Genomic DNA, 17,942 nt, shown 5'->3' with positions numbered 1-17,942 from the left:
TTTAGGTTTATTTTGTACTATTTCTCAGATATTTAAATGAAAAAAACTAACATTTGTACATCGTTAGAAGCGAAGTAATTGCCCTTTTGTGTGACACAAAAAACGATCAAATAATAAATAGAATGAAAGTTATATGTCTGTATATGACACTTATGAAAAAGGGGTTCTTGGCCCCTAATTCCGGTTTTAAGGGCGTATTCGAAGATCCATGTATGCAGATTTTGTGCACTCGGCAAGATCCAAAACTTAACATATGTCTCACAAAGAATATATTTTCACAGTCATATAGTGTTGTTCGTAATGAAGATATGTATTTAAAATTTCGTAAATCTACGAGCATAGGGTCTTCTTTCAACTTTAGTCTCTTATTTAAGGAATGTAAAATGTCCACTAAGCTTCGCTAAGTTTTCCACACTTTCGCATTAAAAAATTACTTATATTTCTTGTCGTGTATCCTAATTAAAACTTATTTATATATTTGAAAATAGGAGTGGCGGGCGCTTTTGGTGAAATCATTTTCACAAATATTAAAAATAAGAAACCAAAAACCATTTATTTTGGCAATGCAAAATTCGAAGATTTGACTTATCGTGAGATAGTTTGGTACATATTACGCGACATATTTTTAGTTAAAATGGGCATAGTTAAAAAAAAAAAAATAAAATAAATCTCAGTAAAAATTGAGATGCATACCTTTGCCACAATTTTTTTTTTTGAGAAAATTTTTCTCGAAACCTTATTAAAGTACCTAAAAATGCAAAACTGTTTTCTTCTAGGCGATTATTGAGCTTTCAAACTTTCCAGAAATTTTTTTCGTAAGAGATCCCAGACATTTTAATTTCACATTTTAGTAAAACCCACATTTTTTCAAAGGGGTACCATTGACTTTTTCAGGGACACATCTGACAAACTTATTTATCTTATCAGTTTTCAAATTTCAAAGAAAATCAGGTTTTGTAAATTTAAATGCGATATAAATTTCAATACGATGTTTGTCGTAAGATGACTTTACTTCCCATTTGTCCATTTACCCTTAAGTAGCACTTTTTTACAGGTTATTGGAATTAATGGAAATTCATTTAATTTGGACAATTCAAATAACTAATAAATTGTCTTAACAATGTCCTTGCATATCAAGTTCTCCAAATTACATAAGAAATGGTAAAACGGGGAAAACGGGTATAGCTAAATCAAAACCTCAGTGATAACTATCCAACTTCATTAGGTTAAGTGAAATTCGTAATAAAAATATTTCTTTTTTTTTACGTTGTAAAGAAGGGCAAAGTTAGTGGTCCTCAAAGTCACCGCTAGCCCTCTTTACGCTATACTAATTTGATGTACATTTCGCAAAAAGAATAACTTGGAAAAATGGTACCGTTCCTGTTTGGGCTTGCAATTCCTATAATTTGCATTTCTTCTCGAATTCGATATTTTGTGAAACACTTAAAGCTCTATAAATGCAAGAAGTTCTATAACCACGCTAGAGTCCCTACAACATAACATATAGAGGGAACGCTTACAATTTTAGAAAACACTAAGCCGACATTTGTGTTATTATTAAGAAACAAGATACTCTATAAAAGCTTTACATTAATTATCAAAGGTCGCCAAAAGCTTTCAGCATTCAACCTGGCACCCTTTTTAAGAAACTTTACATTGTCAAATAAATATAAATTTTTTTTGAAAAGCTGGGCTTCTTAAGGAATGACCCTAAATAAATAACAAAATTATTTTCCAGAGTTATTGTTATGCAATTTCACTACTTGCTACCTTGAAGCCCCTAAATTTAGCTTCAATTGCCCCCGTCTCCGAACCGACTTTTGGAGCATTTTCTAGAGGCTTCAATACACTGTGAAACGTTCCCTAACCTAATCGATGATCCTATTCTAAAATGCAAACATATATGGTGATAATGATTGATAATGAAATATTGATGGCCAAATATGATCACTAAAGACGTAGATTAAGTTGCATGTTTCGTGTTATCTATTTCAATACATATATACATAATCAAATTATAAACATACATACATATGACCATCGGCAAATACCAGAATAATAAACTCAAATGAAAAACAAGTAAGGACGGATCGCTCTTCGGGCTAAGCCGAAGACCTCATACCTCTTATGAAAGGAGCTGAACAACAATCTGATGAAATTTAAAAAACTTGTATTATCTGAACAAGCGGTTGTTAATATATTGATATATTATATAGAGGACAGATATAGGCACAATTTTCGTTCAATCTCGAATAAATAAATGGTTGGTAATCGTTGCATAAATCTATCTTGACAATCGTGTATGTAATACAAAATACGTAACTGAACTTTAAAATTTCAAACAGAACAACAAAATGATAGTGATTTAAACGAATTTGTAACTGATGCTCAATTTTTAAACTTGAAATTAATCAATATTCCTGTTTTAAAATTAAATATTTAGTGTGAAAATCCTAGGCCATAGGCACCCAATAAATTACGAAAGAGTGTATTTGATAAATTGCATGGAATTGCACATCCCGTTACGAGAGCTTAACTGCCAAAAATCCAAGGTTTATCTCATATTACCAAAATTACAATTCCAAAAATTCGATTTGAGCACATACATTTAGATATAGTTGGACCATTGACTGTTTCAAGAGAGCATCGTTTTATTCTAACAATTATTCACTCCCTGGCCTGAGGCATATGCTTTGAAAGATATGTCAGCAACAACGATTGCAAACACATTTTTTGGAGAATACGTTTCTCGTTTCGGGTTCCGTTAAAAGTGACCACTGATCAAGGTAGTCAGCTTACATCAAAATTATTTTCAGAGTTAACTAAATTACTTGGTAGTCATCAAATAATCATATCTCCGTATCATCATTAGAGCAATGGTATTGCTGAGAAATAAGATATTTCGGCTACACCAGCGAAAATAGTTTTTGGCCAATTTTCTTTTTGTTTTTTTATTTTTTTTTTTTTGGAGTGTTATCGATGTTGATGGTCCTTTGCCGAATGCAGATCCAAGCCCGACCATCTCGGGAACGATTTGCTATGACCATCTGCGACCTTCTAGGCCATCCCGCCCTCCCCACCCCTTAGATTCAAGAGGAGTTTGGGGTCGCCAGAGCCTCGGCTGTTAATGAAACAGGATTCGCCACGGATAGGTGAGGTTGACAATTGGTTTTTAAGAAGCTATATTTTGCGCTGGCAACCTGAAAGGGTTGCACTACACAACCCCTTGAATCTATTTGGTATTTTAGTCGCCTCTTACGACAGGCATACCTACCGCGGGTATATTCTAACCCCCTAATCCGCTGGTGGTTATATTCTAACCCCCTAATCCGAACCAGCTTGTTGTATCATCAGCTGAAAATTACTCATACGGAAGGTCTAAGTAATTTACATGAACATTTTCATATTATTAGTTAGTTCAAATCGAGCCCAAGGCCTAACAATAATTATTTTATCATTAGCAGTGTTTTTTTTTACACGCGTATACGTTTACGTTTGCGCGTAAAAAAACGCTTATCCTCGCTTAGATAATGCTTAGGAGACCCATCTAGAGGCAGTGGTTAAAGAACTAGCTACAGCACAGGGTGTACCGAAAAGCGGAGACACAACCCTCTGATGGCCATAGTGTATAAAATATAGCTGAATAGTTGCGATGAATTGTGGACACGCACTATTTTAAGAAGTGATACATATCAAATGGAAGCTGCTGATGTTAGCTTATGGGCCGTTTTCTCATCTAGACTTTAATTTCAGCGCTCACGGAAAAATTCACCGGCAGCTCACCTGCCCTTTAAAATTTATTTTTAGGTTTAAACGTAAATAAAAAAATGTAATAAAAAGCAGGTGCCAGTGAGATTCGAAAAGCCGCACTCTGCGTTTTTCATAGCAACAAAAAGTAGCGGCGACTTATCAGGTTCAGCCACAACAATATATTGTTTATAAATAAATAAATAAATGTAAGGCGCAATAACCTCCGAAGAGATCTAAAGCCGAGCTTCTCTTCCAATTTGCGTCGTACTCCTATTGATTTTCCCTACAAATCGGCCGGACGGGACCTAAATGTTTTATGCCGACTCCGAACGGCATCTGCAAGGCAGATGAGTTTTCACTGAGAGCTTTTCATGGCAGAAATACACCCGGAGCGCTTGCCAAACACTGCCGAGGGGCGAACCCGCTTAGAAAAATTTTCTTCTAATTGAAAAACCTCATTTCTAAAATTTTGATGTCGCTTTGCCCGGGGTGTGAACCCAGGGCATACGGTGTGTTAGGCGGAGCACGCTACCATCACACCACGGTGTTTACTTAGGTTTAAATTAAAGCATATCATGTCAAGCTTAAAGGTATGCAGCAAAAAAAAAGTACTACACTTTTAATGTGATGTTGCCAAATCTAAATCAAATTTTACATGACACATGAGAAAGCGAAAATTGTTAAAGTTGACTTTAAAATAAGGAATAGTAAGTTAATTGAATTTTATTAGGTGGATGAGAAAACGGCCCTTAAATTAAAGTAGTTTTTATTGTGACATCTCAAGCCGTTTCCGGGATATAGACCTAAATATTGACTAAGGCTACCAGTGGATAGGTATCAAATGAAAGGGGTGTCATATCGGGTAGGTCTGCTATTCGGTCAAGATATATCGCGGGATGGTCCCATAAATGTTAAGGGTAGTCCACCACTTATTTTTTTATTTTTTTTGACATTTTTTTATTTTTTTTATGATACAGCATTCAAAACTACATACAACCATAAAGTTTTTTCCGGGAAGTGGACCAGGAACCTAACTATTTCAAGGAATTTATTAAAAGGAAATTATTACAAGGAAGAGGAAGCGAAAGAGGAAAAGATAGAGGAGAAGCAAGAAGAGGAATAGGAAAAGGAAGATGAAGAGAATGAGGGAGAATGGGGACTAGGGTCTCGAGATAGAGGCCAAACCGTGGACCCGGGTAGATACCCCTAAAACATGTTTATACAATATGGACATCAAATGAAAGCTGTTGATAAGTGCTTTAGTACGGGGTAATTTTCATACCTATTGGTGACTAGGGTCTCGAGATAGAGGCCAAACCGTGGACCTGGGTAGATACCCATAAAACCTGTTTGTACAATATGGACATCAAATGAAAGTTGATAAGTGCTTTAGTACTGGGTAATTTTCATACCTATTGGTAATTTGGGGTATCAAATTGAAGCTGCTGATGTGTGCTTTTGTGCAGAGTATTTTTTATACCGCTGGGTGGCTAGGGTCTGGAGATATAGACCAAAACGGAGGCCCGGGTAACCCTTGGATGTGTTTATAAAATATGGGTATCAAATGGAAGCTGTTGATGTTGATGATATTTTAAATATGTATAATAATAACGTAAAAAAGCAAGAAAAATAAAAATGAGTAAAAATCCGTTGTGTTGCATGTATATACACAAGTAAAAATCTAATATATATAAGGGCTTTAAACCAGGGATGCACCTTAACGTTAAGCTAATCGTTTATCAAAAAATTTCCACCGTTTCCGTTGAAACACTTCGAAATATTATCGATAAAGAAATTATCAAGATAAATTGTATCGCGTTTTTAACCGAAATGAAAAGATTTCGTTAACGTTAAAAACGTTAACAAAAACGTGATACTTTATGTTTGAATTGTGCTGGCAATGCCATAGCCATGGTGAAGCCGTAAGGTGGTAACAGCGAGCGGACATACACACAAACTCCATGTAATTTGTTTGTGTAATTCGTTGGTGGTAATGTCAATAATACTCTGAGAAATGTTCGTACTGTCAAAATTCATGAGAAAACTTGCAATCAGCTTGGCTAATGCTTTCACCTTTAATGACTCCGCCATCAAGCAGCTTTGCCAGCATAGTTTGAAATTAATAATCAACATAAACGATTTGATTTCGTTTAGATATGGCAGAAAACGAAACAAAATCATTTCGTTAATTTGACGTTCTTAACGTTAATAAACCAAACGAAATGACTTTGTTTCGTTTATTAACGTTAATTATCGTAACGAAATGATATCGGTTCGTTGGTTAAGCATGCCTGCTTTAAACATATTAGTAACAATGTTTTGATAGTTACTAAAAGTCGTAATTTAAATTATATTTGTTACATTAACAACGAATAATTTACTACCATAAATAAAGTATACTTTCACCTACACTGTAATGGTAAGTTTCTTTTTTCTTGGTTTTTATTATACTAGTTGATTCTGAATAAAATATTTCTTTTTGGTCAAAATTTATAAATTATAAAATTCAATTACATTTATTGTTATTCCCTATATTGACTAAAACGCATATACATACATACAAGAAAAGACTTCGATTTGCCAAAGCAAATTTGAATTGGCCGTCGGACAAAAGACGCAATATTTTATGGTCGGACGAGTCGGAGATTGTCATGTATGGTGGAAAGGGATTACACGGATATGCAAGACGGCCATCTAATACCGAATACCAGCGGAGGGATACAACAAAAACCGTAGGGCACGGAGGTCCAGTAATTCGGTCTGGGCATGATTTTCTTGGGTATACGTGGATCCATCCCTTGTGTTGAGCCATGTCCGTCCGTCCGTCCGTCTGTCCGTTAACACGATAACTTGAGTGAATATTGAGATATCTTCACCAAATTTGGTACACGAGCTTATCTGGACCCAGAATAGATTGGTATTGAAAATGAGCGAAATCGGATGATAACCACGCCCACTTTTTATATATATAACATTTTGGAAAAAAAACTGATTATTTAGTAAATAAAACATCTAGAATATTGAAATTTGCGTGAGGACTGATATTGAGACTCTTGATAAAAATTTGAAAAAAAAATTTTTTTTAAATGGGCGTGGCACCGCCCACTTGTGACAAAATCAATTTTACAAATATTATTAATCATAAATCAAAAATCGTTAAACCTATCGTAACAAAACTAGGCCCAGAGGTTGCCTTTACTATAAGGAATGCTTTGAAGAAAAATTAACGAAATCGGTTAAGGACCACGCCCACTTTTATATAAAAGCTTTTTAAAAGGGTCGTGGACGAACAAAATAAGCTATATCTTTGCAAAAAAGAGCTTTATATCAATGGTATTTCATTTCCCATGTGGATTTATAACAATAGGAAAAACTTCAAATTTAAAAAATGGGCGTGGCACCGCCCCTTTTATGTCTAAGCAATTTTCTATGTTTCGGTAGCCATAACTCGAAGAAAAATTAACATATCGTTAGCTTAATGTAAAATGTGCTAAGTCACTTTTTTCTTTCGAAAATTGTATTTTAATGCAGTTTTAAAACTGAATTCAAAATACAACGATCACAGAAAAAAATATTTTAATTTTTAATTTTTACGTGCTGGGGGCAATGATGTGTAAATGTGCTAAGTGGTCAGCTGTTCAAAAAAAATGTGCTAAGTCAACCAGTCAATAATATCAATCTGAATTACTAGTAATTTCTTTGTGCGCGCATTTTATTTATTTAATTCATTCAGTCTAAAAGCACATGCTTTGTCGGTGTTGTTGTATCGACGATAAAGACACTTCCCGAAGGCTTTGAACCGATGTTGATGGTGCTTTGCCGGATATAGATCCGGTAACAAAGCACTATTAAGGTACTAGCCCGCCCATCTCGGGAACGATTTATATGACCACATTAAACCTTCCAGGCCATTCCGCCCTCCCCACCCCCTAACTCCATGAGCAACTTGGGGTCGTCAGAGCCTCGGCTGTCGATGAACCATGATTCGCCACGGGTAGGTACGGTTGACAATTGCGTTGGAGAAGCTATATATTGCGCTGGCAACCCATTGAGAGGATCGCGAACACAACCCCTTGAAATTGGCCTTTGGTGTTTGATAAATGCTCTACACTGACTTTTATCTACTTCAATGTTTACATGTCGATAACTACATGCTTTCTTACAGACTAGTTAAAAATAGAAAACAATTCAAGCTTAAACTTATATAAGCTGTTATTAAAATAAAGAATACTACTGAATCGATTTGGTAGATGTATAGTCCTAGTTATAGGTTCATTCATAGCATAATTCGTTTTATGAGTTATTTCGATAAATAACACTTACTTACTTAATTTGCACTTAACCGTTTAAACGATTATGACCGTCCAACAAGGCGCACCAGTTGCTATTTTTTTCTGCCAACCGACGCCAATTGGTCACACCAAGGGAGTTTAAATCGTTGTCCACCTGGCTCTTCCAACGGAGTGGGGGCCGCCCTCTACCTCTGCTTCCATATGCGGGTTCCGATAGAAACACTTTCTTGGCCGGAGCGTCATCTTTCATTCGCATAACATAGCCTACCCAGCGCAGCCGCTGCGTTTCGCTGGACTATGTTGATGTCTGCGTATACCTCATACAGCTCATCTTTAAATCTTCTTCGGTACTCACCATCGCCAACGCGTAGAGGTCCATAAATCTTTCGAAGAACCTTTCGCTCGAACACTCCCAGAGCCGCTTCATCTGCTGTTGTCATGGTCCATGCTTCTGCCCCGATAAATAACACAGGCCGACAAAATTCAACCATTATTCAGACCCAGAACCCAGACTATATATTTCCGAAGATTTATGATGCGCTGAATCCAAATCTGCCCTTGCTCTATCAGCTCTGGTCTTTGAGATATCCTAACCAAAAAGTGCAAAAACATCGTTTTTGCTCATATTTGAGGTTATGTAGCCTTGCAGATGTTTTCTTTCACCAAAATTAAAGGATGGCATCTTTAAGTACAAGTCTTTTTCTTTCAAATGGCGTTGAGTTTGCTCTTTCGCTGAGATATCGCATTTTGAAATTTTCATGTTTCTAAATTTCCCTGAACCTGAAAATCGATTGAGATAACATAGACATGATATATTCGATTGCTAATTTACTTGAATTCTTATTTTTTTAAAATTTGGTCTCCCACCATTAGTTTGCTAACTCACCACACCCCTACACTATCTAAGCCTCTGGTACCAAGTCACACACAGCCCTAACCCCTAGAAACCACCCCTACCATACCGCAAACAGGCTAACCCACTTAACCACTGGGGACAGCGTTTACTCGCATATTTTCCAAAAATTTATCTAGATATATCACACCCCAAGTGGGCTAACGAACTTAACTGTTAACCCATCAACTTCCGTATCCCCTAAACCCTAGAAACCACTCATATCACACCACAAAATTTCAAAATACGATATCTCAGTGAAAAAAAATAATATTTGAGCAAACTCAACGCCATTTGAAAGAATAACACTTGTATTAAAAAATGCCATCCTTTAATTTTGGGGAAATAAAACATCTGCAAGGCTAAATAACCTCAAATATGGTCAAAAACCAGAGCTGATAGAGCAATTTTGAGGCAACATTTCGATTCATCGTATCATAATCCTCCGAAAATATATAGTCCGGTTCCTGGGTTTGAGATGCTGTCGGCCTGTGTAATCTATTATCCCGAAGATCACGCAGTGGAATATATGGAATGAACAAATTAGATAAATCAGAGCAATTCGTGCTAAAGTTTATTACATTATAGTCAAGCATGAGTGAGATAAAGGTTCTTCTGTCATGCAAAGCCTGAAGGCCAAGCAATTTGCGCCTGCTGGTATGTGATGGGAGGCCGTATGGCCAGTTAAGCATACATAAAGCAATTTTTGTAAAAAATGTTTGAACTCTCTCAATTTTATAGGAGTTAGATTCATAGAAAGGATTCCATATTATTGAGCAATATTCAAGACCACTTCTGACCAAGGATATATAAAGTGCCTTAAACGTCATAGGGCGCTTAAAGTCACTGGTGTTACGTCTACTGAACCCAACCATTGCAACAATTTTTGAAACAATGAAGTCAATGTGACTAGAAAGAGAGTTTGGAGTCAAAAATTTCACCCAAGTGTTTACTCTCTTGACAACGATTAAGAGATTTAGCATTTAGTTGGTAGATAAAGTATGTGGCAGTTGTCTTTATGGAGTAAGGCACAACACAGCATTTGTTTGAATTTAAAAATAAATTATTGTCTGAGCACCATCCGGCAAAAGAGTCCAGATCAGAACCGTTAGAAATAGTTTGACAAATAAATATTATTTTTTGGGAAATATATATAATTTTAGTGTTATATTTCAATCATTAAAGGGCAGGAGTGATGGGAAAACATATTGAGTAAAAAGTGCTAAGTCAGGAGAAAAAATTTGTTTTGAGTGCGGAAATTGTGCTAAGTCATAAAATAGCTGCTGAGTTGGCATACATGATTTTTATTTATCGTTTTCAAAGCTTTTACACTCAAAAGCATTGCAATTAAGGTATCCCCATTCACAGTTTTGAAAAAAGAAGGGTATTTCAAAAATATTCATTTTTTTTTCGTCTCCTGTAAAATTCGTAAAAGTTGACTTAGCACATTTTCACATTAAGCTAACGATATCGTAATGAAATTGTGTACACGTATTTTCCTTATAGCAGAAAATATTTCTAGTAAAAATGGACGGTATGGGTTAAAGACCACGGCAACTTAGATATAAAACAAGTTTAAAAGGGTCGTAGACTACAATAATAAGCTATAACTTAGCAAACAATTGTTTTGAATCAATGATATTTCACTTACCAAGTTTTATTGTAAGAGGAAATGGCGAGACATTCTTTTTTAAACGGGCGGTGCCACGTGTTATGTAGAAAAGTAATTTATCTGAAATGCAATGTTCTCAGCTCACGCTGAGTATATAATGTTCGGTTACACCCGAACTTAGACACCTTTACTTGTTTATCCAGGAAATAAGACACATAAATGACCAGTAATGTACCACTATTGTATCTATGTTGTTGTTGTACTAGACCGACCACCTTTGAAGCGTTGGGGTCACCAAAACCTCACCTACTGAATATGTATATTAGACTGGGTCGATTTATTAACCAATATCGCGCCATCGATTTTTCGATAGGATTTGGGCTCAGGAAAAAAGTTCCACTACGCATACCCAAAAAAATAATTTCCGAGCCTGCAAAATTTCATTTTTTTGACTTTTCTTCGACTATGTTTTTTAAGGTTTTTTTCATCACCTACTAAAAAAATTTTCATTTGATTGTAAAATTTTCATGTATACCCTGTCCGACCTAAAAATGTACGCTAAATACGTTGGCGATAACAGTTTTTTTTTTTTTCATATGAAATTTTTTTTAGTAGGTCATGAAAAAACCTCAAAAATCATAGTCGAAAAAAAGTCAAAAAAATTAAATTTTTTTTGGGTATGCGTAGTGGAACTTTTTTCCCTGAGCCCAAATCCTATCGAAAAATCGATGGCGCGATATCGGTTAACTTTCATCCATACAAACCGACCCACCGTAATGTATATGATACATATATCAAGGATTATCTGTCCGGTCGGGCAATGCAAAACTAGAAATCAGAAACACTAAATCCCTCCTTCCACCTGTTGCCCCAGTGGAAACCGCCCTAATATCAGCGCCGTACTCACTTGAAACAATCGCATTATCTTAGGCGATTTCAATGCCCATCACGATCTATGGCATTCAAACTTGCGGGTGGACAGTAGGGGTGAGATGTTGGCGGATCAAATAGAAGAAACGACGTTCTGCACAATAAACGGAGACGCCCCACACGTATGGTAGGAAGCTATCACAGTTCGCCGGATATTTCAATCGTGAGCGTAGAACTCGTGAACTGCGTCAACTGGCAGCCGATGGTAACATTGGCATCCGACCACCTACACTTATTTCGCTCGAGCGTTCCGCCGACTTCATCGTCGCAGAAAAACGCACTTTCATTAAATTTAAAAAAAAGAAAGTGGGACGAATACAAATCCTTTACAGACAACCGCTTTGCTGCCCTCCCTATCCCAACTGATGTCCGCCAAGGGGAGCGTGCTTTCCGCAAGGTCATTGAATTCGCCTCGGCTCGTTTCATTCCCGCCGGTAGAATCCCCGAAATTCGGCCCCACTTCCCGGCAGAGGCCGATAAAGTGCAGTCGGATGCGAAAAAATGCGCGAGCGCTTTCTGCCGACAATATATAATGCATTCTACGGTCGAAAAAGATAGACGGAAGGCCAACAGACACGCACATAAACATAAGTTCAGCGCGTCACCAATTACCATCACCGCCATAGAGGTTGAGGATGCCATCGGTCATGCTAAACCATCCAAAGCAGTGGGCCCAGACGCCATAGCCATGCCGATGCTTAAAAGCCTGTTGTTGTTGTTGTTGTTGTAGCGATTAGGTTACTCCCCGAAGGCTTTGGGGAGTGTTATCGATGTGATGGTCCTTTGTCGGATACAGATCCGATACGCTCCGGTAACACAGCACCATTATTGTGCTGGCCCGACCATCTCGGGAACGATTTATATGGCCACATTGAACCTTCAGGCCATCCCTCCCTCCCCACCCCCAAGTTCCATGAGGAGCTTGGGGTCGCCAGAGCCTCGTCTGTTAGTAAAACAGGATTCACCGCGGATAGGTGAGGTTGACAATTGGTTTTGGAGAAGCTATATATTGCGCTGGCAACCTGAAGGGTTGCGCTACACACCCCTTGAATCTGGTATTTTAGTCGCCTCTTACGACAGGCATACCTACCGCGGGTATATTCTTACCCCCTTACCCGCTGGGGCCAACATAGGAGAGTCATATCGCTCGATATCTCTCCTATCGCTAGTATCCATAGCACCACCACCGCGCTAAATGCCATCAGCACCCAGATAAATTGCGGTTTAAATCAAAACACCCACCATAGAACAGTACTCGTAGCGCTAGACCTATCAAAAGCTTTTGATACGGTCAACCATGGCACGTTACTGCAAGACCTGGAAGGGTCTACCCTTCCCCCATGTCTTAAAAGGTGGACTGCAAATTATCTGGGTTGTTGTTGTTGTTGTTGTTGTAGCGATAAAGTTGCTCCCCGAAGGCTTTGGGGAGTGTCATCGATTTGATGGTCCTTTGCCGGATACAAATCCGGTACGCTCCGGTACCATAGCACCATTAAGGTACTAGCCCGACAATCTCGGGAACGATTTATGTGGCCACATTAAACCTTCAGGCCATTCCCTCCCTCCCTACCCCCAAGTTCCATGAGGCGCTTGGGGTCGCCAGAGCCTCGTCTGTTAGTGAAACAGGATTCGCCACGGATAGGTGAGGTTGACAATTGGGTTTGGAGAAGCTATATATTGCGCTGGCAACCTGAAGGGTTGCTCTACACAGCCCCTTGAATCTGGTATTTTAGTCGCCTCTTACGACAGGCATACCTACCGCGGGTATATTCTGATCCCCTAACCCGCTGGGGGGAAAAATTAATTAATGAATTATCTCGGTGGTCGGCAGGCATCGGTGCAATTTAGAAATGAAACATCAAAACCAAGAATTTAACAGTGGGTGCCACAGGGTGGTGTCCTATCCCCACTTTTGTTTAATTTCTACATATCTAAGTTACCTTCGCCACCGGAAGGATTTACTATCGTTTCCTACGCCGATGACTGCACAATAATGGCCACAGGCCCAGGCACAGCGATCGATGAGCTTTGCAGCAGAATAAACGGCTACCTCCCTGATCTCGCCAGTTTTTTCGCCTCGCGAAACCTGGCATTATCACCGACTAACTCCTCCGCGACCTTATTTACAACATGGACGTCCCAAATGTCGACCATTTTGAACATCCACGTCGATGGTACTACGCTACCGACTGTCCTACACCCCAAAATCTTGGGTGTGACGTTTGATCGGGATCTACATTTTGGAGAGCACGCAGCCGCAATTGTGCCGAAAATCCAGAGCCGACTTAAAGAGTCATCTCCGTAAGCATTTTGGGGAAATACGGCACCTGAGAACTCAGCCGTATGAAGCAAAAAACACAAGCAGGTCTTTGGTGAACTCCACAAACAGGCGTCGGACCTTTATGCCTTGAATTGCCCGGTGAATCCAGTACTCAGGGAACAGTACCCAAAACTTGCGGAAGAGGAACGCATACTCCACAGGGAAACGCTAGTCACTCTGGCTCAACTTCGTTCTGGATACTGTAACAGGTTAAACTCTTACATATCCAGAATCAACCCCGACATACAAAATGTATGCCCCGCTTGCAATGTGTCTCCACATGACACTAACCATCTCTTTAATTGTAATGTGGAACCAAGGCCTCTAACACCCCTTTCATTATGGTCCACCCCTGTTGAAACAGCAAGTTTCCTTGGAGTCCAGTTAGAGGATATTGATGACAAATTGTGATCGGTCGTAGCTATTAGGTGGGGCGAAACATTGCTACAACAACAACAAGAGGGCATACATATGTTTATGAGTAATTTTTTTAAATACTACAACCACAAGAAATTCATAGCACTTAACAAGTTTCAAGCACGAACATCTGAAAACGTAAACGTCCAAACAATTCCTTTTTGCACGCAACTCCTCAATTGATAATTTTTTTCTTCTTAGTATTTCTTCCGCCTGAGTAATCTAGCAACTTGTAGACGGCAGACCCTACACTATCTCCCGAAAAAAATTTTACAATTCATTCTAATGTATGTACATACATATGTATATGTACATATATGTATGCATAATTTAAAATAGAATTTCTTAGAATAAAAAGCATTTGTAAATTAATAACAAATATTTAACATACGCAAACCGTTTAAGTGCAGTTTAAAGGGCAAATTTTAATTTACGTTTGTGAAATTATACCACACAATGCTAATACAACAAGAGAAACCTCACGTTAGGAAGAGAAGTTAAGGCTAAAAGGAGTGATTGCTTGGAACTGGCACTGCTGGCTGATAGGAGAGAGAACTTCAGTTTCCTGGAAAGCTTACATGACAGTTGCCAAATAACTTAGAGCAATACCAACAGCTCCATCAAATATAAGATGTACCTCCAGATACACTCGAAACCAAACGAGGCTTTACACAAGGCAACTCCATACGATTTCATCCACAAAGCAATAGTACTAATAGTAACGATATTGTTATCATTGTAATTAAGACACGCGCCCAAGCACAGCCTTCACTAGCCTAGAAAAAGGGGGGTGAACAAAGTAGGTGAACGAGGACAAGTCGGAGTACTTGCTATCAAGGGACGAATCTGCGCAATCTCGTTCGCGGTAACGTCTATATTTGCAGCATGCCGGACTAATTATTGTACGTCGCATTTTGAAATCATACAATAATTGTCGCAAGAACAAAAACAGATCGCAATTTTATTATTTTTATATCATAATACATAAGGAATCATGTACATACATATATGTCTAGTACAAACGAAGTAATTCATTATTTTACTTGAAGCTACATACACTGGAAAGCTTAGAAGTCTAGATATTTTCATGAACCAATCACTCACCAAGTGCAACGACAATTCAGTTCCAAACTATTCAGATCTTGTTTATTTATTAGCGTTGATTTCTTTTCAAGCTTGGCAGTCGATACTTACCATATGTTCTCAAAAAAATTCCACGAAAATAAGAAATATAAACTTCACTTGTGGACGCACAAACCAAATCCCGGAATTAGCGCTTTGTTAATTGGATGACAACAATAAACATATGTTCCATGGCAGAACGATACAAGGTGGCAGCATGGTAACATACCTGCAAACATAAATAAAAATCCCATGTACTTTGTTTTTGTAAATTCGATGGACAAATGTCAAAATCGTACTGAGCCAGAAGTTGATGTATCAAATCAAATAAAAAAAGTTTATGATCAGCTGTTCAATGCTGCCACCTTGTGTCGTTCCGCCATGATATGTTCCGTAGATTTTTATGTTGCCTTATGTTTGGTGGCAAGGTTAATAGGCCAATTAATGGTGACTTATAACCATATAAACATAACCAGATAAAACAGCTGATCGAACCTACCTTATGAAAATCAATGTAATCAATTAATGGTGCCATACCATAACGCTAACGCCATAACCATACCATAGCCAACCGATTGATTTTTGGTTTCTCGCCATATCCATAAGCTAAAAATATTTGAGTTGGTGAATTTCATAACTTTTTGTAGATTTTTTTCATTGTTTTGGATACGTTATGACTAAGAGACTTATTTTTTGTGGATTATGTTTGTAATTTTTTGCGTTTTCTTCATTTTTATGAAATTTTCACGATTTTTAGGTTAAGACACCATTAATCGATCACATTGGAGAGGGTTATGGAAATGGGTATGGTTACGACTATGGTGTTAGGGTTAAAGGGTGAATTAATGGTGACTTATAGTCAAAACGATAAAAAGTAGCTATATTGAACATCCTGCCAGGCAGTTGACAGATACGATAACACACTTAGTTTGATTCACAGTGGTTAAAGCGGCAGACATTGATGCGTTATCGGTAACCGTATCGGTAACCTTATAACAGCCAGCTGATTCAACCAACCTCACAAATCACACATTGCGCATGTAAACATTAGATCAGCTGTTTTTAGGGGCAATTTTTACGTCATTTTCCTTTAGCTCTTTGTTTTTTCTCTCTTTCTTTCATTCAATCAAGCAGCCAAGAGTGACGTAGATGCGCAGAACGAAGCAATTTTGAACTCGTGAATGCGCAATCGGGGTAGGTGATTTGTGGACCAACCTTATGGGAATCAAAGTAATCGATTATTGTTGCCATATCGCAACGCCAAGGTCGTAACCGTATCGTAGCCAACTACTTAAGCCGGAGTCATTGGTGCCGTATGTCGTATCGCTGTATCCGTATCCCCAACGTAATCAGCTGTTTATCGTTACGACGGTAAACCAAAACCCAATTGGTTGGCTACGATACGGTTACGACCTTAGCGGCACCATTAATCGATTGCATTGATTCTCATAAGGTTGGTCGAATCAGCTGTTATAAGGTTACCGATACGGTTACCGATAAAGCACCAATGTCTCCAGCTTTAAGGGCGAATTAATGGTGACTTATAACCATAAAGACATAACCAGATAAAACAGCTGATCGAACCTACCTTAAGGAACTCAATGTAATCGAGTTAGCGTTATGGTATGGCACCATTAATCGATTACATTGATTTCCATAAGGTAGATTCGATCAGCTGTTTTATCTGGTTATGGCTTTATGGTTATAAGTCACCATTAATTCGGCCTTTAATCGTCAACAATAACTTGGTCACTAAAGCGCCAAATACACGACACGAACATTTCTGCGAACATTCCGCAAACTTGTTCGCAGCTTTGGCCATACACTATACGAACTTTTGGCCGAACATTAGTTCTCTTTCAGACAGCGATGAATACGGACAACAATTGTGCTGCAGCAATATTGCTCGCTGTAGCAATTAAGCGTAAAAAAAAGAGAGAAGATCGCAAAAAAAGAATTTGGTGCAAAGAATGGTTTAAAAAACGAGCAGTTCTTGGACAAAGTGAGCTCATTAAAGAACTGGAATTCACGTCACAAAATGATTTTAAAAATTACGTTCGTATGAGCAAGGCAACATTTGACCAACTTTTACTTATTTTTTTTATAACTGTATCCTTTGTGGCATCAGGATCTACTTCTTTTAATTTTTCGATTAAAGTCGCATAATTATTATTCTTTTTAATTCTATTACAATAATCTTTGCTTTTTACTTGCCACAATGATGGCAAAGATTTATACATTTCAATAAATTCACTCAGAAATTTTTTATTGTCCAATTTACTTTTCCGCGCACGTCTGTTCCGTTCAGAAATTACTACGATTATGAGCTATTTCGCCATACACGCACGAACAGTTCGCGCAAATGTTCGCCAAATATTAAAATATTTTGATTTTTGGCGAACATTTGCGCGAACTGGCAATCACCACCATACACGACAGAAAAGGTCGCAGAAACATGACATAACGGGAATGTTCGCGGAAATGTTCGTGTCGTGTATTTGGCGCTTAATTATCGTCTTAACGATTTTTACATTGCTGTCGTACGCACGCGCCGTTGCGGAACGATACAAGGTGTCAGCATGGTACAGCTGATTATAAACTTTTTTT

At 38.1% G+C, this 17,942-nt stretch overlaps 1 protein-coding gene across 2 annotated transcripts in view; it reads right to left on the bottom strand.

Moving 5' to 3' along the window:
* The window catches only part of LOC137238489 (acyl-CoA Delta-9 desaturase-like), a 142,503-nt gene extending 127,036 nt beyond the window's left edge, over positions 1-15,467 (bottom strand). The window contains exon 1 of one of the 2 annotated variants that reach the window (XM_067763543.1): positions 15,318-15,467. The gene's annotated coding sequence lies outside the window, so the exon portion shown is untranslated. The remainder of the gene's footprint in view (positions 1-15,317) is intronic. The other variant, XM_067763545.1, reaches the window with a different exon arrangement.
* Positions 15,468-17,942: the final 2,475 nt, after the last annotated feature.

The sequence above is a fragment of the Eurosta solidaginis genome, chromosome 1, assembly GCF_040869045.1.
Source record: "Eurosta solidaginis isolate ZX-2024a chromosome 1, ASM4086904v1, whole genome shotgun sequence".
In the NCBI taxonomy this organism is placed as follows: Eukaryota; Metazoa; Arthropoda; class Insecta; order Diptera; family Tephritidae; genus Eurosta; species Eurosta solidaginis.
Note: the sequence above shows the minus strand (reverse complement) of the source record. Positions and strands in the feature narration are given on the sequence as shown.